Raw genomic sequence first — 23,633 nt, 5'->3', positions numbered from 1 at the left:
CGTATGAACTTTGGAATGTTCATAGCCACTGTAAATCAAGAGGCCGCCAAACCAGGGCAGCGGCCACAGGTAGACATTCCAAGGAAAACGTATAAAATAAATAAAACAATCACAGAGCACTGACATTCCAGCCCCGGCCAGAGAATAGAAAACGAAACAGCCCTTGTCCAAAGCCCGGCACCCCCAAAATGAGTTTTCTGGGAATGGGGATGGCTCTGGCCTCCTGGCAAACTCTCAATAAAGATGCCAAGTGAGAAAAAGGTTATTAAACCATAAAGACCCCCAAGGAACACCTGGCCCTGCAGGGTCTGTCACAGAGTTCCCTGACAGCCGCAGTGGCTAGCTGATTTCTAGTCTGTCTGCGGTTTCCCATGCTGGAAGCTGGATCACGATGGTATTTATTTCCCTATTTATGACTTCTGCCCAATTTACATTATCTAAAGAAAAGGATTTGTACTCCCCAAGGCATAAAATCCTATGGATTTACAAACTGTTCGATGCCTGCCCTCAGTAATTTTTTTTCGGGGCTTAAACTACTTTTATATCTTGACCAGTGGCTTGTAAAATGCACATCAGAATGAATTCTGGCTAGATAAGCATCCGGCCATTAAAAGTCTGTGGGCCTTGGTCTGAAGGCAGCAGCCGTGCAGTCCTGGACACCTGAAGCTGTCCTTTAATCCCCGAGCCTGCCTGGCTCACAGTGCTAAGGTGAGCCCTGAAACTCCGGCTTTTGTTTGATTTGAGTGTTTGCGAAAATGCCTTAGAGCCCCTCTGCTGGCCTTTGGGCCTTCAAGGCAGAAAGTAGAAGCTTAGGTGGTAAGAAGGAAACTATCAAAAGTTAAAAACTAACAACTGTGGATTAATCACACCCAAAAGGATTCTCCTCCTCCCAGGAAGGGCGCTAGGCTCTAAGACACTGGAAGGAAATGCCTGGGTTACTTCTCCTGGTGCCTGAGAGGGTAGTTCTGGGGCAGTTTCTACCCATTCCGCTTTTGTTAAGTTAGCCTTTTCTTTGTTTATCAACTCAGGAACATGAACACACTTGGGATTTTCCAGATGTAAGGGTCTAAGAGGATAGGGAGCTGGGCTTGGTGGTGCTGGTCATCCTCTGCTCGGGAGGCCGAGGTAGACTGCTTCCAATTTCAAGGCTACGAAGTGTGTTTATGGCCAGCCTGGGTAACTTAGAGTGGACCCTGTCTCAACATCAAAAGCAAAAGGGCCGGGGCCGTGGCTCTGTGGTAGACTGAGAGACCCTGGCCAGCCCCAGGAACAAACTAAGTAAGAGAGGGGGAAGGTAAAGAGGAAAAAAGGAGGAGGGAGTCAACTTTCTACTACTGCCTTGAGGCTCTGAAAATGGTTTTAGAACTTTAAAATAAGACAGAGCTCCTAAACCCACAGCGAGGAACACACAAAGAGCTGTTGAGAACAGAGACCCTGGGCACCTTTCTGTCTCTCACAGTCCTCTGTGCACTGAGATTCTGATCCTAAGAGCAACTTTCAGAACCAAAACAGCAAAAGTCACAGTAATGTCACACTCATGGTCTCGAATTCTTATTCTAACCTGGCACTGGAATACAAAGATAAGCACAAATATTTGTCGCCTCCAACTTCTTTGGGGGAGCTTCTCAGACCCAGGTTGTTTGGGGGAGGGTTTTTCCCAGGCCTCTGTGGTCTTGGGAATCTTTGGACTGTCAAGGCTAGGGGGCAGGGACTTGATGGATGGCCCTCTCCTTGGGGTGTCCTCCAATGAGGATCCAGCACTCTCACTGCCCCCCAAGCCTTGCTGTCTGCCCCTGAGTGGGAAAGAACAGGGTTGCTTAACATTCTGTTTCTAAACAGGCCAGACAGGGATTTAGATAGTAGAATTCCAGATGTTGGTATCTGTATCATTGGATCACAATCACATTGCATGAAAATTACTTCAAAAAAACAAAAAATAATAAAAAAAAGAAAACTGACCCTAGATTTATTGCCCCTCTTTGTCCTCTGTCTGACTCCTCACGTGGCCTCGTCTCTCACCAACCCTTGATGATTTATTATTCCAGAGACCCAGAGGGGACACAGCCCTGCCACTCTGTAAAGGTCACACGGTGAGTCGAGACTTTCCCCGGGTCAGGGGCTGCCCTCACACACACCAGGGGGAAACCCTCATGAAGTTAATCAACAGCTAGCCGGAGCAGGCCAGCGGCCAGCATTACAGTGGAGGAGGCCTGGCCTCGTGCTGATCCGCTTTCTGTACCACTCACCCATTCCCAACAGTGAGACTCGTGTTTTTATAGCATCTGCAATGCCGATCCCACTCTGGGAATTCATTCTCCATGGAATGGAACCATTACAAAAGCTCATTTAGCTCAGGCAGGCTTTAGTTTTTCTCCCCTGGGCAGGGGAGGGTCTTCACCTGGGTCTGTGGCCAGCCCTTGATGAGAATACTGGAGTCCCAAGGATATCCAGGTTGGAATTTGGGTTCTGTTCAGTAGAACTAGTCACCTGGACATAAAAGATCAAAGGAAGGCAGAAAGCCAACTCCCAGCTGCTCCCCTCCCATTTCTGACCATAAAGCAGGCATCACTGGGGCTGCCTGGGGTTGAAGGTGGCACATCTCAGCCTTAACATGCACAGTGTCCTGACAGTCTCGGAGGAGGGACCATCATCTATATGGACTGCAGACAGCATGGCAAAGCAACCACCTGGTAATTCATGATGAAGTCAGGGTACCCCAAGCCCCCACATCTCCCATTTTACTTTTGTTAAAGGTACTCAGCTAGGAGCTGGGAAGCTGCCCTGGTTGGTAAAGTGCTGGACAAGTGTGAGGACCAGAACCCACATAGAAAGCTGGTGCAGCTAACCTGTAATCCAAGTGCTGGGGAGGTAGAGATGGGGAGACACCTACAGCTCACTCACCAGCCAGTCTAGTAACGGGTGAGCTCCACATTCAGTGAGAGGCCTTGCCTCAAAGGGTGCTTGAGGGAGACATCCAACATCTGCCTCTGCCCTATAGATGCACAAGCACATCAATGTACAGCAGTACACACATCATACCACATACACACATGCACATACATATACACACAAAGGTTTCAACCAAAACATCCAGACTGCCCTCGAAAAGTCTGCTTGGGGCTACAGTTCTTAAACAGGTACAGGAGGGAACAGACGAAAGGAAACTATTTCTGGCCATCGCTACTAACTCTATCAATAAGTGCCCGTAACATTGGGATCACAGCTCAGTGGTAGAGTGCTTGCCTAACATACATAAGGCCCTAAGTTCAACCTTGCAGCACTCTCAAAACATAAAATAACAATTGATGCCCAGAAACACCAAACTTAGCACTCTATGCATTCCTTCTCTCCATGAAAGAAATCTGAGGAAGACAGTGGGAGGAACTCACAGCTCTCAAGCAAGGGACCCTGAGGCTGGGCTGGTAGCTTTTGTGCCACTAAGTGTGTCTCATTGGATGGTCCTTTGTGCAATGTCCAGGCCCACTCTATGAGGGAAGAGGAAGAAGCCAGAACAAGGATTGTGACGTGCACACCATGAGCTCTGACTCTCTATTAGTCTTGCAGGAAGGCTTTGCTTTGCAAGGTTGGTATGGGTAGTTCAGTGGGTACCATTTTTATATGATCTCCTTCCTTTCCAGGAGGACAAGGGGATTCTGCACACAGCAGCCTGCCTTCTTTGTGTTGGTAAACACCACCTGCAGCCACGTGTCCCTCAGCCTCCACATCCTATCAAGGCTTGCTCTGATTTTTAGGAAAATCCTAGCCACAACAGGAAATGGAGCAAGGTCTCTCCTGAGTGGCAGGTCAAAAGTTGAGCATTAAGCATCACCCAGAGAGTTCCCAGGGCCCAGTGGGTCCTCAGTGGTTACCAACTACCATCTTCTCAGCCCACACTGCTAAAGCAGAGAAAAGAGGGTAGAGATGCGGTAGGGAAACAGCAAAGAGTAGGGTCAAGTGCCTAAGACTGATCCCTGCAGCTTCATAGGAGAATGAGGGAAAAACAAAAATCCCAAGTTCAAAGTCTGCCTGGCTTACAAAGTGAGTTCAGGTCAGTTAACGAGACCCTGAATCAAAATTAAAAAGTGAACAGAGGGCTGAACATGGAGCTCCGTAAAGGACTTTCCTAGCATGCCCAAGGCCCTAGATTCCACATTCAGTAATAAATAAACAAATAAATAAAACTGAAGCTACACTCTACCAAATTACATTCACTGCTGGGATCAGGTAGGGAAGCCCAGGTGTATTTTTTTTCCGAAGCCAGTATCAAGGGGAGAAATTGCTGTTCAAAGTGCAGGCAAATGCCTCCAGAGACACACTCCAGGGCAGCCCCAAGTGCCCAGACCAGCCAGTACTTCAGGCTCCACAGAGGAGAACATCAGATCTCAAGGTCTTAGTGGCAAGGAAGTGGACAGACAGAAGTATTGCAGGAAAGTGGGACCCCTCCAAGGTCATGGGGGTGAGTTAGGAAGGAATAATGAGCTCCTGGTTGGTCCCTAGGCAGGTTCTTATAAACAAGAAGATGGCTCTGGGGACCGGAACGAAGAAGCTGGGTTATAAATCTGCTCTGAGAACAGCTGTGGCTGCTCTTCGGAAAATGCAAATTTCAGGGTTGCTGGAAGGGAGGAAGGGAGGCATACAGTGCCCTTCAGAGGTGACAGGTGCCCTCGGACAAAGGCCCAAGTCCTTAACTAGGCCCCAGAACCAGATGGCACTGGCCAGCCTGAGACACTCACCCTCACCCTGTTTACACTCCAGGTGCAAGGCCTCCGTGGGGTTGTCCGTCTCTCTGTGTGTCTGTCTCCCCTTTTACCTTTCAATTTGTCATGTGTCTTTAACGTTGGCTGGGGCCGAACACCAAACACACGGTCATCAGCACATGGACCATGCTCATCTTGGTGAGGTAGCAGAAACAGGGCTCATACACAGCATCAAATGGCCTTTTTAAAAAAATAGGTATATTGATATGTTGGGTAGGTATGTGTGCACATGCATATGAGTGCCCAGCAAGGCCATAAAAGGCTGTTGGACCCCCTGGAGCTGGAGTTACAGGTGGTTGAGAGCTGCCCAACCATGGGGAGCCTGAGCAATAAGCTCCCTTAACCGCTGAGCCATCTTTCCAGCCCCTCGTGTAGCTGTTGAAAGGATACACATGCTCACAGTGCAGAGACCCACAGGGTATTCCGCACATATGAGAAGTGATCCTGCCTAGAGAGGGACTAGGGGGTGGCTAGTGGTGGAGGCAGGAGGAACAGGTGAGCTCCAACTCGGAGCCTGAGAAGGAGGCCTCCATGCAAGGGTGGCTGAACAGACTAAGGTAGATAAGTCTCCCAGAGTCAGGATCCTGGCCTTGAGCCTTGTGACCTGCCTTGCCTGCTGCCCTTGTTACTTCGTGTGGGGTGACAGGCACCCAGGCCTGAGTCCTGCACTGCAGCTCAAATCATATCTAACCCTACGTGACATGTGCTCACTGTGCTCCTGTCACCCACGTCATTCCCTCACCGACGTCACTGGATCTCCCAAGATGGCTCTCCTCACCCTTATTGTCTGTGTCCTTTGTGGTGATATTTTATCTGTGTCCCCCAATAAAGTTTATCTGAAGATCAGAGGAAAAAGCCAGCCACTATATTAAACACAGAAGTCAGACAATGGTAGCACATGGCCTTTAATCTATCACTGGGGAGGCAGGGATCTATCTGGATCTCTGTGAGTTCAAGGCCACACTGGGAACAGAGCCAGGCATGGTGGCACATGTCTCAAAATCCAACACTAGTTAACCATAAATGTCTGGAGGTCTGTAAGACAGACAGGAAGTGACAGAGCTGGGCAGGAAGAGGAAGTGAGGAAGCTGGTCGGAGAGTAAGTGAGTTAGCAGAACAAAAGGGAATACAGGCGTGGGTAGACAGGAATAGCACTCTTTGAGGAGCTCCAAGTGCTGAGAACATGGCTAGCTTCTTTCTGCTTTTCTGATCTCTCAGATTTTACCCCAATATTTGGCTCTGGGTTTTTATTTACTAAGACCTTTAAAGATTTGTGTTATAGACCTTGGCACCTGGTGGGCCAGTACAGGCTCAGATAGACCTTAGAGAGAGCTGGAAAGGGTGAAGAAGGCTCAGCCATATGCAGTTTGCCCACACTTCTCTGGTGATGGTTGGGCCTTTGCTCATAGGGTTGTGCCATGTCCCAGGCTCAAAGCTGGAAACATTTCTGCAGGGGAAGCAAAGGAGTGAGCTCACATCAAAGCTGAAAAAGAAATACTACACTGACTGCCTCTGCTAGGGACAGGTCATAGGTTCCACCATAGGAGGAATCCCAAGATCAAACACATACTCTAAGGAAGGGTGGCACCAGCAACCAAGGGCCAGAAGGGACACCTTGAAACCTCCAACCTGGGTGTGGACCACTGTCCATTAAGGGGAACCTGTGATTGGAGGAATGGACATTTTAAGTCCAGGAGGGAAACCCACAGACAGCAGTAGACACTCTGCCCCCTTGAGTGCCATTAAGGTGATCTGCCTTCCAGAAGTTCTGTTTTCATGTCTAGATCCTTCCTTGCCTGATTTCTCTCTATATTTATCTATTGCTCCCTCTAAGTTCTATCTTAATTCTCTCGTCTTAACTCTGCCTCCTCTAGGTCCTTTTCATCTTGTTCTTACCCAGCTAGGACTTTCCCATCTGACTCTTCCTCATCTTCCATCTCGTTCCTCTAGTACTCTCTTCTAGCCCTTCAATCTAGTTCTTCCCCATCTCAGTTTGTTCCTCTCAAGTTCTTACCCATCTAGTTCTTCCATTCTCCTTTCTCTTCTCCGTCCCGTGTCCTGCAAGTCCTGGTATATAAAGCCAGGCTTCCAGGGTCAAACGGAGGGGTGATAAGAATCATACTGAGAGGCAATAACCATTAATTATCATTTGCAACCCCAAAGGGAAGTGACCAATGAGGAAATGAATTAACTAAAGGCTAAATTCAGGTAATATCTAAGAAGAGGGATCTTATGTGCTCAACTATATTCTTAAATGTGATTAGTAGAAAATGTTAAGAATCTATAAGTTGTTAGGTCCATGGGAGAAAATAAAACTGTCTTCTTTTTTCCTGTGGCTCCTATCTGTCCAAGCTATCTGCCGTTTTTCTGCAGGGTGGGGGAAAGTGTGCTCAGTCGCTAGGCAACCTGTGTACAGCTAGATGCCTCTGGTGATAGTTAAAGGGAGATCTGGAACCAGAGGTAAGATTTGGGAAAGGAGGAAGTAAAGCTTAATTGGCACATCCACCAGGCCTTCTCAAATGGGTAGTCTGGACGCTTAAGCCTGTTCTTAGAGAGTACAGTGGTATCTCTGATAAGGTACTTTCCTCCATCTGGGGATGGACCTGGCCGGATGCTGCCAATGACGATAATTACAGGGAGGCTTGAACTGGGGTTCTGGCTGAGCATAGCTGTCAGCACAGAAGGTTATCTAAATATTCCTAGAAGTGGTTAGGTAAAGAGTTAAATGTCTATAAAGTTAGTAAGGCTGTAAGAAAGGAAGGTCCGCGCTAAATTGTGTAAAGCTATTACTTAACATCCACCTGACCTAGGCGGTGTCTCCTTGTGGAATTTATCTTAAATCAGGAGACTTGCATGTGGACTGTTATTACTACTAGTCCTTGAAAGTGGCTAAGGGAGATAATCTGATTCCAGAGAAAGCCTTTCCTGAGGCTGTTCTCCAAATACCTGGAATGTGTATGTCCAGAGAGTGATCAGTCCACACTGTTAGCCCTTCTTAGGGAAAAGTCAATTGGGAAAACTATGAAGGCACACATGATTTTCATAACAGAAGACAGCTGATATATAACAAGCCAAGTAACACCAAAAATTCCTTGGGATTTGGCTTCCTCTGGAGGAACTCCTTGATCCCTCCAGGTAGTGACTTTGCCATAACCAGCTGAGTTCTTAGGATATAGTCCTGCGGCCCAAAGCACTGGTTTTTGGTTTCACTTTTTATGTTTTGTTGTTGTTGTTGGTGGTGGTAGGATTTTTGACATAAGGTAGCCAAGTCTAGCCTAGAACTAGCTATGTGGACCAGGCTATTCTTGAACTAGTACAGCCATCTTCCTGCCCTAAGCTCCCAAGTGCTGGGATTGAAAGTCTTTACCACCACGTCTTGCTTCTAACGGTCATTTCGGGCCTTTGCTAATCACATCATCTTTGTCTTCTCGGAGTTCTATGACGAGTTTTCTCCAGATTCTAGGTCCCAGGGTCTAACTCTTTTCACAAAGGGATTTACTAAAATGGCTTACAGCTGACAGGGGCTGGTAGCCAAGGCTGGGGGTCTGCATTGCACTGGAGAGGCCCCTCCATCCTTGAGGCTGGAGCATGGTCCAACGTTTAACACGTCTATAGATTGCTGATGAGTGATTAACATCATGGCAGAAAGGGGCCTCTTCTAAGTTCCCAGTGAACGTTTCAGTGATGGATCAGTGAGGGCTCTTCATCACAGCTAATATGACCTTAAGTGCCTCCTATCTCTGTGTTAATCCAGGGAGCAAATTAGCTTCTCAGTCGCTGTTGCCATGGCTACCTGAAATTCTTTTCACACGCATACATCTTAGTGCTAATATTCAAGTCTATAAAAATTTCTAGACTTTTTTCCTTCTACAGCACCCCCATTCAGTTTAAGTCTATCCTACCCCACAAGTTCTAGCTTCCTCAGTCTCCCCGAGTTTCCATGTGCACCTTCTCAGCATACCAAGACTGCTATGTTTTGTTTTATAGCCCCCACCGACCCACCCTAATTCCCAAGATGAATATGAGGCTCCAGGCAGAAGCCCCTGATGGCTGTGAGCCTTCCAGGTTTGTTTCTTTGTACTCAGAAGCCCACGCTGCATCATACAATGTTTGACAATCATTTCACAAACCTTTGTCTGGTTTCCTGGTTATTCTATTTGGCCTCTGTTATTTGTCAAATTAATCTTTTGTAAATTAAAATCATGTCATGTTTAAAATTCTTGTTAGAAACCTTATTGTTCTTGGTGGAAGAGTCACTCTCTATACCACTCGCCCTAAGGTTCTGTCCCAGCCGGTGACCATCCCCTCCCTCCTCTCTTCCTTTCCACCTGTGTGGACTTTGCACATACCTGGCTCCCTCTGTCTAGAATGCTCTTCCTGTTCTCTCTGCCTCGGGGACTCATACTTGTTCTTCAGCTCCAGGGTCAACTACTCTTTCTTTGGGGTGGGGGTGGGGTTCCTAAGCCACACCTCTGACGAGCATATGTTAGTACTTTTACTTACGGCAGGACTGGTTTTTGCTCTTTGCCCATGAGGGCACATACTTGCCTTTCTAATTGACCTTCTCTAGCACCTACTAGGGTGCCAGGTCCATGACTGGTGCTCAGAGAGGATTTATTGGACAAAGAGACATCTTCTAAGAGTCCCCTGACCTGTCCCTGTCTCTGTCCCCTGTCCTTAGATTAGACCATGTGTGTCTCCTTGGGCCCTCAGTCTCCCAGAATCAGCATTCTTTCCACCTTGCAGGATGAATCACAGGACACTAGGACTGGGTGTGTCACTCCCCTGATTACACAGCCCGATCACAGCTAGAAAACTGTATGGGGTAAGAGCATCTCCGCCTCTCAAACACATTTGCCTTTGCACCCAACCTCACATGCAACCCCCAGGCAGGCTCCAGATGCTCTGGTGACTGCAGACCTTGTCCTCTGCTCAGGTGCCCTGAGGTATGACAGGACATAGATTCACCTTTCAGCTATGCTGTCCTCTCCAAAGCCATTGCTATTTCCAGTGGGACTAGGGAAAGTTTGGCAGCCCAGGCTGCCCCACCCATGAGCCTGGGCTGAAGATGACCTTCTATTGGCAGGGTCTTCAGAGGGTCACCTCCATGACTTGGTTCTCTAAGAGTGAAGCTACTTCACCTGTGGGTAATGGAGCTGGTGACCGGATGTGGGGGAACAGGAAAAAGGTTCTGAGTGCCTGCCCTTCAACCCTTAGCTTAAAGCAAATGTACAATGAATCCAGGTGCTGGTGGCTGCAATTGGCCATGTTGCATTGTGGGGCTTCTCTGCAGCTCGAGTTTTGTACACATGACACTTGTATGTACGCTGCATACAGTCACGTGATGAAGCACCAAAGAATGCTGCCTGGTGAGTCTTGGCTCGGGTTCGAGACTGTTGTGTGTTATGAGCTGTGGAGTCTTAAGCAACAACGCTTTCTGTTACTATAGAAACAGATCAGTTTCATGACAGGAAACACAGATATTTTTCTACTGTCACCTCTGAGCATAAAAACGTTAAACCAACCTGCCTTTGGATGGGATTGTCAGAATGTTGGTGATTTTTAAATATTGCCATTTGAGTTGCTGATTCCAGGGGTTTATAAAAATTATTTTGTGTGTATGGGTATTTTCTTGCATGTCTGTCTGCACACTGCATGCATGAGGTGTTATCAGAAGCCAGAGGAGGGTATCGGGTCCCCTTTTGTAACTGTGGTTACAAAAGGTTGTAAGCTGCCATGTGAGTGCTGGGGATAGAACCCAGGTCCTCTGCGAGAGCCACTCCGGGAGGGAGGGAGTTATAAAAAACTGTTCAATGGAGTTGGAAATAATTCCCAATAGTTTCTGAAATGACCCTACATACACTTCAGCCATTTTATAGTATGTATTCCCTCAATGCAACATAGTCAATACTGACGATTATAAAATCAAAATGTCAGTCAACTCTTGAAAACCATTGAAGATTTTCTACGTCCTTAGCATAAATATTCAGCAAAGGTTTTGGGGTTTTTTGTTTTGTTTTGTTTTGTTTTGTTTTTTAATGTAAAAGTGGACAAGCAAGGCTCAGTTATAAAATGCCTGCCTAGAATGTATGAGGCCCTGGGTTCAATGTCCAGCGCATTACAAACAGGTGGTTGTGTCACATGCTGACATCCCAGCACTCAGGAGAAAGAGGCAGGAGGTCTCTTTCCCAGTTCCTGGCTAGCTGGGATACAAAAACAAAAAAGGAAAATAGGGGAAAACCATCTAGTAAAGTCATTGTGACCCAAAGCAGTGTCTGAACTGCCTCTTCAGACCAGCACGTCTCTCACACTCAGAGAGGGCAGACTTAGAGGTGGGAACCCATGAGCTACCAGGGGATCTTTGCACCAGGGAGAAGACAGGTGTTTTGAAACACCTGGCCCTCAGCAACAGGGAAAGGAGTGGGAGTGAGGACTGCTGAAGGCATCTCTCAGGAAGCAGGACTAAATAGGATAGGGCTCCCATCACCAAGTCCACACTGGCAGCAGTCCCTTGAAGCAGATAACGAGGCAAACGCGTGGATGGTTTGCAGATTCTGGCTGAGTCCTCGGTGCCTCCTGACCAACCAAGGGTCCCTCCACCAGCCTGTGCGGGTTACTGTTGCAGGTTTCTGTGCCCACAGCAGCTGCTGTCCACATCAGGCTTCAGGAGAGCTGGCCAGTGGGGACCTTGGGGACCAGTGGCAGAGGCAGATTTCACCTGAATGATGGCAACAACTGGCCACATGGCTGAGACTCGAGCCCAAGACTCCCCCTGCTTTTCTCATCTTGGATAAACTCCACATAGGTGACACCAGAGCGATTATTCGGCTGTCATTGGAGGCACGGTGACATATAATAAGCCACTCAAACCATAAGTCAACATTTATCTGCAGGGAGCCACCTTCTGCACATTCTCTGGAATGAGACAATCCTGGAAGCTTTTCTACATGAGCGGTTTGCATCCGCACAGCTCAGGGTCGTCTTTGTTCTCCTCCTGCCAGGCCTTGTGTTTGCAAAGATTGTGTCGTCCAAACCGCCTCCATTAAGTGATAATTAATTTGTTTCCCAATTGTTCAATTAATCAAAGACATAAACAACGGCCAGCCTGAGCTTTTAATCAGTGCGTGTGCTGGGGAGGCAAAGGCTGGTATTTACTCGGCACCTGCCAAAGGGCCCTAGAATTGTATCCTGTCCTCATACAACCCATTGAAAAGAGATGAGGAGGGACAGAGAGGTCTGTCTCCTTGTCCAAGGTCACTCTGCAGTCAGAGGCAAAGGTCAGTCTAGTCCCTGTTTGCCTGATGCTCAAGTCACTCTGGTACACCTCCCATTAACACCTCTTGCCTTTCTACCCTGAGGTGATGGAATTCTGGCCCAACCAAAGGCACTACCAAGGCCTCCTGGCTGGTCAAGAATTTCTGTTGAAAGAGGCTTGAAGGTAATCAGGAGAAACAGGCATGGAGGCTGGTTGGCTCAGGTCAGTAGAGTCCATCGTGGGCCAGCCCAGGCCTAGCTGATGCAGACCCTTACATTGCTGTGTCCTCCATCGTCTCTGCACTCTGACCACTCCACTTCTCGTCTCACCCTGTTGCCCAGTCTCCTCCACCAAAGCACGTGCAGCTGCCTCAACAGCTCAGTGCATCTTTTCTTCAGTGGACCACAGCAGAACTCTGACTCTTGTCCCATACCTGCTTCTTCTACCTTCCCGAAGCCCAGATGCCACATCCTGGCCACACACCCAACGCATGTCCACGTCCTATCTCCTATGCCATGTCCAGTTCTTCCACAAATCATACCTTCTCTAGACCCCATTTTCTTCTACCTTTTATTCGCGGATGCCTCAACTTGTCCCATGGGACATGCCCCCTGGACCACAGAGATGGTGCCAGAATCCCACTAGTCCCAGATTCTCTTCTGTCCTCAGAACTTTCTCTCCATTTAGTAGACAAGAGAAAGATGTCCAAATGAGGCAGAGTCGTTCACCCTTGTCCTTGTTTCACCTCTCTGGCTGTGACAAAACACCTCGGCAAAGGCAGCTCACAGGAGAAAGGGTTTATCTTAGCTCACAATTCCAGGCTGTACAGTCTCTCACTGTGGGGAAGTCAAGGCCGCAATTTGAAGCAGCTGGTCATGTCCACAGCCAAGAGCAGAAAGAAATGAATATGCACTTAGTGCTCAACTCAACCATCTCCACTCTTACACAGTCCAGGACCCAAGTCCAGGGAATGGTACTGCCCACAGTGGGCTGAGCTCTCCTACATTAGTTAATAATGAAGATCCCCCACAGGCATGCCACAGGCCAACCTGATCAAGACAGTCCCTCATCAAGACTCTCTTCCCAGTGATTCTAGATTGTGTCAAATAGATAGCTAAAATTTAATGACCACAATCCCCTAGTGGACTCATAGAGCACTTCAGATGAAACCTTCCCTCCCACGGCCCCAGCCCTGTGGGATTGGGTCTCTTGTTCACCTTATGGGACTTTCTAACACATTTCCCACTATGATTTACAGCAGTAGCCACAGTGACCCCTCTGCTTCTCTCATCTGCCTCAGGCCCTTTGCACTGACTATCCTGCTCCTAACTGTTCCTGATGGCCCCTTCTAACCACTTGGGTTTCAGCTCAGATGTTACCCCCTCAGAGAGCTGCCCCTGACTACACATTCTTTAATTGTAGACCTTTGAAGCTGCTTTCTGGCTCATGGCTCTGATTACTTCCCCTGAGCCTTGGTCACAGCATAGAATATCTTATTAGTGAGTTGGTAGCTCATTGCCTGCCTTCCTTGATTAGAACAGATCCCGTAGGGGCCACGTGCCTAGCTGTACAGCCCACCTGTGCAGCCCACACTCAAGGACACTACCCTCCCACTATGCATAGACCTGTGCAAACGGCTTGCCCATGTGGCTCTGCTGCTGCTGGCACTGGGAGTTTCGACTCCCTCTAGATGTGTCTGGGGACCTGATCAACAATGCTGCCCTTGGTAGAATATTCTGGAAAATCAGCATCTGGGGCGCAAGTGAAAGGTGTATCACACCGGATATGGCTCCCCCTGTGTGAAGCTGAAGGAGGTTTCAGGGGGTCTAGTCTGTGGATGCGGTGATCAAAAACACATTTCAGCCTCCGGATCTAATGGGACTAAGCACCCTGAAGCCAGCACCAAAGGACAGGCATGCGGTGGGAGAATGAGGCCTCGTTAGCCACGGTCCTGTCGGTAATGAGGCAGCTGTACAGCAGCTGCTTATCCTGCTGTAGTCACGAATGCCAAGCACACACAGGGAAGGAGGGGGAGGCAGGATGGCTCTCATCCCCTGCTGTCAAAGCCCTGGCCTCTTAGGATCTTTGGCTCCAGCTTCCAGCTCTTCATGTACAGATCCGCCTCCAGGTCAAGCGCCCCTTCCTCCACAAAAGCCCCAGGTCCCTTAAGAAGATGTGTTTTCTCCCTCTCAAAGTGTCTAGGATTCCCCCCCCCCCCCAAGGACAAAAGCACTTGCCACTCAGAATCCAGTTGTCTGTATTGGGGCAGTGGTCTTTAGGAGACTAGAAGTCCCCCAGAGTATCTTCCGAGATCTGCCAGAGTCCTAGGACTGTGCCCTGGTATGGAAATCTCCATCTGGTCATGGCTTGCTGTGCAATGGCTGCTTGTTTGGACATACAGATGACAGATAAATGGGTGGGTAAATGGGAAGATGGAAGGATTGATATATATATATATATATATATATATATATATATATATATATATATATATATATTTATATTTATATGTGGTCAATGGCTGAACAGATAGAGGGAGGATGGACAGACGGATATATAGAGGGTAGATGAACATGTTGGGTAGGTGGGTGAATGAATGAATGAATGAATGGATAGACGGGTGGATGGACAAATAGGTACACAAATGGTGGGTAGGTGAGTAAACAGTAGATGGATGAGTGAGTGAGTGGGTGGGTGGGTAAATGGATACACAGATGGATGAGTAGACAGATAGATATATAGACAGACAGAGAGATGATAGATAGATAGATAGATAGATAGATAGATAGATAGACAGATGAGGATGAATGAATGGATGGGAGATGAAGGGATAGATAGATGGGTGGTTGGATGGATAGACATGGGGTGAGTGGGTGGGTGGAGAAGTGGATATAAAGGTGACTGGGTAGATGGATAAAGAGTTGGCTGGACTAGTGTTTATATGGTCAATTGAGTAGACAGAAGGTAGTTCATTGTCATTTTGCAAAGTTAGTCTTGATAATAGGTTAATAAATGTCAGATTGAGTCCATGTATATCAGACTGAGCTCCACAAAACCCACATCCCATAATCTTCTGAGAGGTGTATTTTAAAATACTCCTACTTAGGAGTTTTAAGAAACACTGCACACTACAACCTGCTCATGGAGGGCTCGTTAGCATGTTAGCCCTGAGAATTTCTACCATGACAAATGCACTTTGCTCAACATATATAGTTAAATGTTGTCTTAACTCAGCAGAGCATCTCTCCTCCAAGAGTTTATATATAGATGAATGTACCCAGCAAGGGACAAGCTGATGGAGACTCAAGAATGGGGCTGGGCAGCTGATAGTCTGCTAAATGGGGACTAAACAGGCCCCTGGGAGGCGCTGGCTAAGGCTGGTCCTTGGCTCCCAAGCTGAGGGGCTGGGGGAGGGAGAATGCTGTCTTGCTTTCCTGAGCCTTTCACGACCCAAGACTGAGTCATCCCACTTTATCTCCCCTTTGTTACCCTGGCAAGCATTCAGATGGTTTTAGCTGTGGCGGTGATACAATGCCACAATGATAAAATACTGCCTCTTCTCCCAGGAACAAGAGGTCGGGAGGAATCTGATCATTTTTCCTGTAGAAGTCATCTTGCATTTCAAAGCAGAGGCTCTCCAACCTTTTCAACAGCTTCAGAACACAAAAACTTAAAGACGCAAAGAAGCTGGAGAGAGAAGCCTGCTGCGCTGATCCTCCCCCACACTCATCCAAGGGAGAAGGCAGGCAGCACAGACCCTCTTGGGGCTCTTCTGGCTCGCCACCACCACCACCACCATCCCCCCCCCCCCCCCCCCCCCGCCCCGCGCGCGCTTCCTCCCTCCTCCCCTGACCATATCCCTCCAGCCCTGCGGGGCTTATGCAGTTTCTAAGAGACCCCTATTGTCTGGTCCATTAAGCCTTTCCTGCTAAGGACCCTGCTTCCTCTGCAGAGAATCCTGTGGCTTCTTCTGGAGGCTGCACAGCCACCCTCAAGCTCTGCCCACACTTGCAAATCCCCCCTCTTTCCAATCTTTAGTTCCTCCATTTGTACACTGTTTTCCTTCGGTTGCGTCTCAAGGCGGCTGAGCCCATGCCTATAACCCTCCCTAGCCCTGCCACAGGGCCTGGCACACCAGATCTGCACAACTGGTGTCTTCCCCGGGTGGCATTTCAAGGTCTGACAGGAAGGCACTGTCTCTCAGACCGTACCTCTCGTCTCTGCATGGCCACTCCCAGGACACCCCAAGGTTGCATGAAGCTGCTGGAGTGGCCATCTGTCTTCTCTTCCATCTGACCATCCATGAAATTGATGGAGCAGAACAAGACCTCAGACAGACAGAATCTGTCTTTACCCTGGAGAGGAGACAAGGTGGTGGCCAGCTCTGAGGCTTCCCTGTAGTGCCCCTGCCCTGGGTCCCGTGACTGTACAGACCCGCCATGCACCCCAGGAAAAGAAAAGCCAGGCCAAGTGGGCTCTTGGGTTGTGCCTGCAGCTGTGCTGGGACCATTGCTCACTCTTCGTCATCTTTTCAGTTGTGCACTGTCCCAACTGCCCAAGGGGTGACAGCACACCCAGAGGCCTTGCTCTGTAAGTAGGGTCAGCTGGAACCACAACAACTTTGTCTCCTGGAAGTTGAAAGCCTCAGGGTCTCCGCCACTCGCTAACCGGGGCACTATCCCAGCAGTCTCTTTTCTGTGTGGTTCTCACTCCTCACAGGAGACATTTTTAGCTTCCAGAGTTGAGAGTACTGTAACACAAAGGACCTTCCCAAGGAGAGTTCCAGCTCCCAGACCCCAGCCCAAACCTGCCCAGGCCTCCCCAGCCCCCCTTCCAGGCAGGGCTGCGGGAGGAACTGGAGCCTTGGGGCTCCCTGCTCTCTCCCCTCACCACCTCCACACCACAGACTCACTTAACAAGTCTTGCATCCCCTGGATATCGGACCCCAGCCTGGGCTACGATCGTTAGCTCACACTGTTTCTATTCTCAGGATAAGCTAACACTTTGATTGAACCTGAAGGCTCCTGCACATCCACCGAACCCAGCTGCAACTTCCCAGCAGCTCTGCAGCTCAGTGAGTGATGGCATAGTTCTCATGGCCAGAACCAGCTCACAGCATGGCATACTCAGGGCCCCTGGGTCCTGCTGCATCCTGGCCATGCCCTGCACTTTAGTTTCCATTCTTGGTTTGAGTCCTGGATCCCCATTTATTCTTTACTGGATTTCAAGCAAGTCATTCTGCTTCTAGGGCCCACGATAATTATTTTCTTTTGATGGACAAGGATCAGAACCAGGAACACAGCGTAAGACACAAGAACCCTTCTGCATTTTGGGTAAGGCCTGTAGTCAGGACACTTCCTTCGGATCTCTCCCTCCCTTGTGGACTCTTCCTGAAGGCTGCAGGACATAGATACCCCCTGGGGGACTTCCGCCTTCCATCTAGAGAAGCCCCAGCTTGAAAGACACAGGCCATAGGCCGCATGGCCCTGGCAGCTCAGCCGAGGGCCTCCTCCACAGGTATCTCACCGAACTTACTTTGCATCTCCAAAGTCTGTTTAAATGCAGACAATCGATCGCTCAGCAAAAACTCCTGCAACAGCAAAATTGGCCAGCACATTGTAGAAGGATTAATCACCTACTCCTTCCAAGACATTCAGTTCATCAAAAGGTGTGCAGAGTACCTCCCCCATCTACCCTTGAACGACAGCCCTGCCTCAGAGGGGCCTCTCCTCAGGCCCGCCCAGTCCCCACACCCACATGGCCAGTCTTGCTAGCCTCAGGTATTTTTACCTCTGTTTCTGGGGAGTCTGAGTGGCGGGTGGCTGGGTTCTGAGCTTGGAGCAACTAACACAGTGTCTTCAAGCCTGCACAACCCACCCAAGGTTAGAAACTTCAAGTTCAGAGCCTTGTGTGGTGGCTGACATCTGGCACTGCAGCACTCACAGGAGGGGCTGCCGAGAGCTCAAGGCCAGAGTAAGACTCTCAGAAAGATGGACAGAAGGAAGGAGGGAAGAAGGAAGGGAGGGAGGGAGGGAGGAAGGAAGTTAGTTTAAGCCCATACAAACCATGTCAAGCACACACAGAAAAACGGAGGTTTCCTCCATTTTCTCTCTCTGAACCTCTTTTCTCACCCATTAAATGGGGCTGTGATGTCCTGCCTCACAGTGGTACTAGGAGATGCTGAAGCAAACACAAGGACAAAGCCCAGCCCTTTCCCAAGGTAGGACAAGTGTGGATATGTGCTATTACTATCATTGTCAAGACAGATAGGTGTACCACATGAGCACGACTGGTCCATTTGTATGTGTATGGTAGGGGGATGCATGTACACACACACACACACACACACACACACACACTTGCATTTGAGCATGCAAGGCCAGAGGCTGATAGGGGAAGTCTTCCTCAGTCACCCTCCACCTTATTTTTTATTTATTCATTTATTTATTTATTTTTGAGACTGTCTGTCACTGAACTCAAAGCTCATTGATTAGGCTAGTGTAGCTACCCAGTGTACTCCAGGGAACAAAGTTGTCTTTAGTCAGGGTTTCTATTACTGTGAAGAGACACCATAACCACAGCAACTCCTATAAAGGAAAACATTTAATGGGGGGGGGCTTACAGTTCAGAGGTTTAGTCCATTATCATCATGGTGGTACATGGTAGTGTATAGGCAGCCATGGTGCTGGAGAAGGAGCTGAGAATGGAGAAGGAGCTACATCTTGATCCACAGGCAACAGGAAGAGGTCTGACACACTGGGTGAGGCTTGAGCATGTATGAGACCTCAAAGCCCACCCCCACACTGACACACTTCCTCCAACAAGGCCACACCCACTCCAACAAGGTACACCTTCTAATAGTGCCACTCCCTATGAGCTCATGGGGCCAATTACATTCAAACCACCACTAAAGTCTTTCACTGAACCCAGAGCTCACTGACTGATTAGGCTAGTCTGGCTGCCCAGCATACTCCAGGGAACCTCCTGCCTCTACCTCCTGAGCTCTGTGGTTACACATGTATACTACCACATCCAGCTTCCTTCTTGGCTGCTGGGGATCCGAACTTAGATCCTCTTGATTGTGCAGCAAGCACTTTAATCCTGAAGCCATCTTCCCAGCCCAAATGGAATTTACTATGGTGAATAAAATGCTGGAGTGTTCCACTATGGCCCTTATTTTTAGAGGAACAGCCACGGAGAAACACCTGTGGCTCAGGAAGCCTGGCCATGGCTCAGTTCCCACTTGTACCAAGTGCTTTTCACCATAATGAGACCAAGATCAGGTGAGAATAGGCATCATCTGTGTAGCTGTCTGTGAGTCCCATTCAACACATGTAGGTCTGATGCCTTAAGGAACTTGAAGCTCCCCACAGGCTGCATCAGGCATGGATGACCATCAAAAACACAACACATGGGGAGAGGTGCCAAACCCAGGACCACAGAGCACTTGGCACCACACATAAAAACGTCTAGAATAGGCAAGTCTCTAGAGGTAGAGCACAGACTAGATGATACTCAGGTAGGGAGATGGGGGCAGGGGTACAGGGATCATAGCTGAGTAGAATGGGGTTTCTCTGGATCAGGTGGTATACACCTGTAATCCCTGTACTTGAGGGGCTGTGGTATGGAGACTCACAAGTTCAAGGTCAGCCTAGTCTATGTAGGGGGACTGACATAAAAATGATGGGGGAAAAGAGTAGATTATTGAATCTCCTTTAATCCAAAAAACAACTGTTAACCTTACATATTTTACATTGATATGGATTTTAGTTTATTGATACAAATTTAAAGTTATTTCTGTTATACTGTATGTGTATTTCTGCTCTTGTTTAAGGTATTGTGTTTATGCAGCTCAATTAAAAATGTAATGTATAATTTAAAAATACAGATTAATTGTCATCTATAATAGTCAAACTTATAATCAGGTATGTTTTCAAGGTCATACACAGATATATTTAGATAGATGTTCTTCAAACATTTCAAAGACCTACAGAATACAGTATTTAATATGTTTAATAACCTAAGGCTTTTCATGACAGTGAGACAATCTGCTCCTGGCAGCACCAATCTACTTCAGAGAAGATGATAGGCATCAAAGAAACTCCATATGGAGTTTGCTTTCTTTAACAAAAGCTAGCCAAGTGAACAAAGAAACTGCCCTTGCCTCAATTGCTGACAATTACTGTCCAAAGTGAACAGCATGATGCAAGAAAAGTGATTGCCAAACTTCACCAAGACAGAACAGGACAGTCCTTCAAAATTTCCTGCTTCTGAGAAAAGACTGTCAGCTATAGTAGACCTATGGGCCAAAGATGGATGCCCCAACATTACACAGAAAATCTGGGTGACTGTCCAGGCAGCCTGATGCCCTTGTCATTAGGTAACATTTCATCCTTCTGGAGTCTTTGATGGAGTTGAAGACTAGATAGCTATAATTATAGTTTTTCTTAGTTACAATAAAAGGTAAATTAGATATGAAACTCTGGACTCACCAAGACAGGATGGATAATTGAGTGTTTTCTTTTATTTTTTCAAATACAAATAGACTAGATATTGTAATTATAATTCTTGCTTGATAACTGTTTTGTTGTATATAATTTTACAATGTTAAAGTTAAAACTCTCCTTTTTGATTAGACATAAAGGGGGAAATGCTGTGGGATGGTCTTTCTGTATGCTGTGAATGTATGTTGCTCTCATTGTTTGAATAAAGCTGTTTTGGCCTATAGCCAGGCAGGATAAAGTCAGTCAGAACAATCAAATGGAGGACTCAGAGGAACAGGGGCAGAATTGGGAAGCCAGCCGCCCAAGGAACAAGATGCCAGAGGACTGGTAAGCCATGGACCATGTGGCAATACATAGATTAACAGAAATGGGTTAATTTAAATGTAAGAGCTAATTAGCAATAAGCCTAAGCCATCGGCCAAGGATTTAAAATTAATTTAAGCTCCTGTGTATTTATTTGGGACTGGGCAGTCAGGATGAAAAGCTCTGCCTCCATTTACAAGGGACCTTTCTCAAACAGCTGTGAAGTTTCTTTTGAAGGTAACAAAGATGTTCTAGAATGGACAAGGTGATGGTTACACACTGAACACAATAAAAAAAATCAGGTTTTCACTTTAAATAGCTGAACTGCTCACTATGTGACTTGCATGTCAACAAGGGCTGTAGGATGAGAAAAAGGGAGGATTGGGGGGTTGGAAGGAGAGAGAAGAGGGAGGAAGGGGGAGAGGAGAGGAAAGAAGAGAAAAGAGAGAAGTTCATACCAGGCACCTGGCTCAGAGCTGCCTGTCTGTTTTGAAAGTTCCATGCTATGTCCTCAACTCCATTCCTACCATCAGCTCTGGGGCCTCAGAAGTTAATGAGCACATCTACCCATGGGGTCCCTTTCTAAAAGTGTGAACAGATGAGGTGCTTCCAGATCATATCAGCAACCAAAGACTCTGTTCCCAATGGATAATACCTCCTAAAACATGTTTTACACACACACACACACACACACACACACACACACACACACACACACACACACACATACGCACACATGCACAAACCCTGATTTACCTGACCTGGCAGACATATAAAGATGAACAGTTTCAGGCTGGCCTGCCTGGGTGCACCATTTTCTAAGATCATGTTAATTTGCTTCCACATCACAGCTCTTCACTGATGGGTTGCTATGAGGTACTAACTTAAGAACCACCTACTTTCATTGACCATCCAGCTCTAAACAGATCTAATTTCCATTCCCACTGCTGTTTTAGGCACAATGACCAAGGCAGTATCTGTCTCTATGGGGAAGAATGCCTTCGAAGCACTGGGTTTCAGGGTTTTGCCTTTCTACATGTCGGTAGACCATGAGCAAGGAAAACTGTGTTTCTTTGGTCATGGCCCTAGAGATCTTTAATAGAGGCCAATAATTTAGTTTATTCTTGTAGACAGGCATTCCAGGGCAACATTGACAGATGATGGGCTTATGCATCCAAGGTCTGGCTTAGAGCCTCCTGAAATGGGGTCTAGTAACTTCTCTCAGGGATGAAGTTTCTGCTTGGCTGAGGCTGCCTGCAGCCCACCCACCAAGCACTCCCTGCCCATATGTTAATGATCACCCAGACACTAGCTTGAATTCACTGGTGGGTGAAATGCTATACACCAGTGTGCAAAGAGTGTGCCCTTTGTAGACTGTCCTTTGTAGACATCATGTGATCCTGTCAAGTCTCCAACAAACAGCAGGGCTATAGAGGCAGAGCCTGCAGCCCCAGTGCCTGGCTCGGAGGGTGGGAAAGGCTGGCTGAGCTGTCATTGTCTCACCAGAGCAGGCCTTGCTCCTGTCCAAAGTTCTGGGGAGAGCTGGATGAGAGAAGGCATAGAGCTCTCAGGCCACATGGGGCTCAGCCAGAAGGCTCAGGACATGGCAGCCACAAGACCACAGTGGACCTAATTAACATGTTCCCAAGATAGCACATGAATGTTGAATATCTTTTTAAAGGACTGATATGAATTGGGAAACATTTCTCAGAAACAGGCTGTTTACCACACACCCTTCCTCTGACCTCTCCTCTGTCTCCCAGGTTTGAATACACCCTCAATAATTTCATAAACATTTGTAGAGACCCACCATGCTTCAAGCTACACAGGTAGAAGGAAAATTCCAAAGAGCAGGGTACAGGCTGGGTCTCAGAGCTTTCTGAAACTCCCAAGGGAAGCAAAGCCTGAGTACTAAGCCAGACACACAATGATCAGCAGGTGCAGAGAGCAAGCCCAGAGGAAGGCAGGCTGCCTACTCCTGGAGTGACAGAACTACGAGACTATGGAGGCAAGCGTGAGGACAGAGCCACTGAAATAGAAACCTCCATAACAGGTCAAGCTGTGGTCTGGAGCACAGACTGTCATTCAAGGTCCAGGGCCCACTGTGGTCTGTAGATCGTGAGACAAAGGCTTGGCCAGAAAGAGTGAAAAGTTAAGGAGTGAGGAATGGGTAGGAAGAGTGCCGTGACAGGAGCAAAGAGCTCACTTGAGGGCAGTGGGGGTGGGGGAAGCATTTCCAGGCTTCTTACAGGCTGTCCACAGCTTCTCACCACAGATTAGATTGCTGTGCATGGATTCTTTGCTAGCTCACACTGTAGGATACCTTGTTAGCCCACACTGGGGTGCATGGTGTGTGTGTGTGTGTGTGTGTGTGTGTGTGTGTGTGTGTGTCCTGGAACTAGAGTTACAGCAGGTTGTAAGCCACTATATGGGTGCTAAGAATCTAACCTTGGTCCTCTGGAAGAGCAATCTGGTGCACTTAACCTCTGAGTGGTCTCTCTAGGCCCACACGGTAGTTCTTAAGGTAACTTGGGCCCGGACATGTAGCTCAATTGGTAGAGCCTTGGTCTAGCATGCATGAAGCTCTGGTTTAGTCGCAAGCACTACATAAACCAGGTGCAATCGTGCATGCCTGTTATCCCAACACCAGGGACGGGAGGCTGGAGGGTCAGACGCTCAAGGTCATTTTTGAGTTCCAAGCCAGCCCTTAGGGAACAAGTGCAGTTCTCTCTATCTGCATACTATGAAGTCTGCCCAGCACCCCTCCCCACTGGGCTTTTGGGAGAAGCAACCTTTGGACTGCAGTGTTGGCAG

This window comes from Peromyscus eremicus, chromosome 4, assembly GCF_949786415.1.
Source record: "Peromyscus eremicus chromosome 4, PerEre_H2_v1, whole genome shotgun sequence".
Classification (NCBI taxonomy): Eukaryota; Metazoa; Chordata; class Mammalia; order Rodentia; family Cricetidae; genus Peromyscus; species Peromyscus eremicus.
This window is presented reverse-complemented; position numbering follows the sequence as displayed.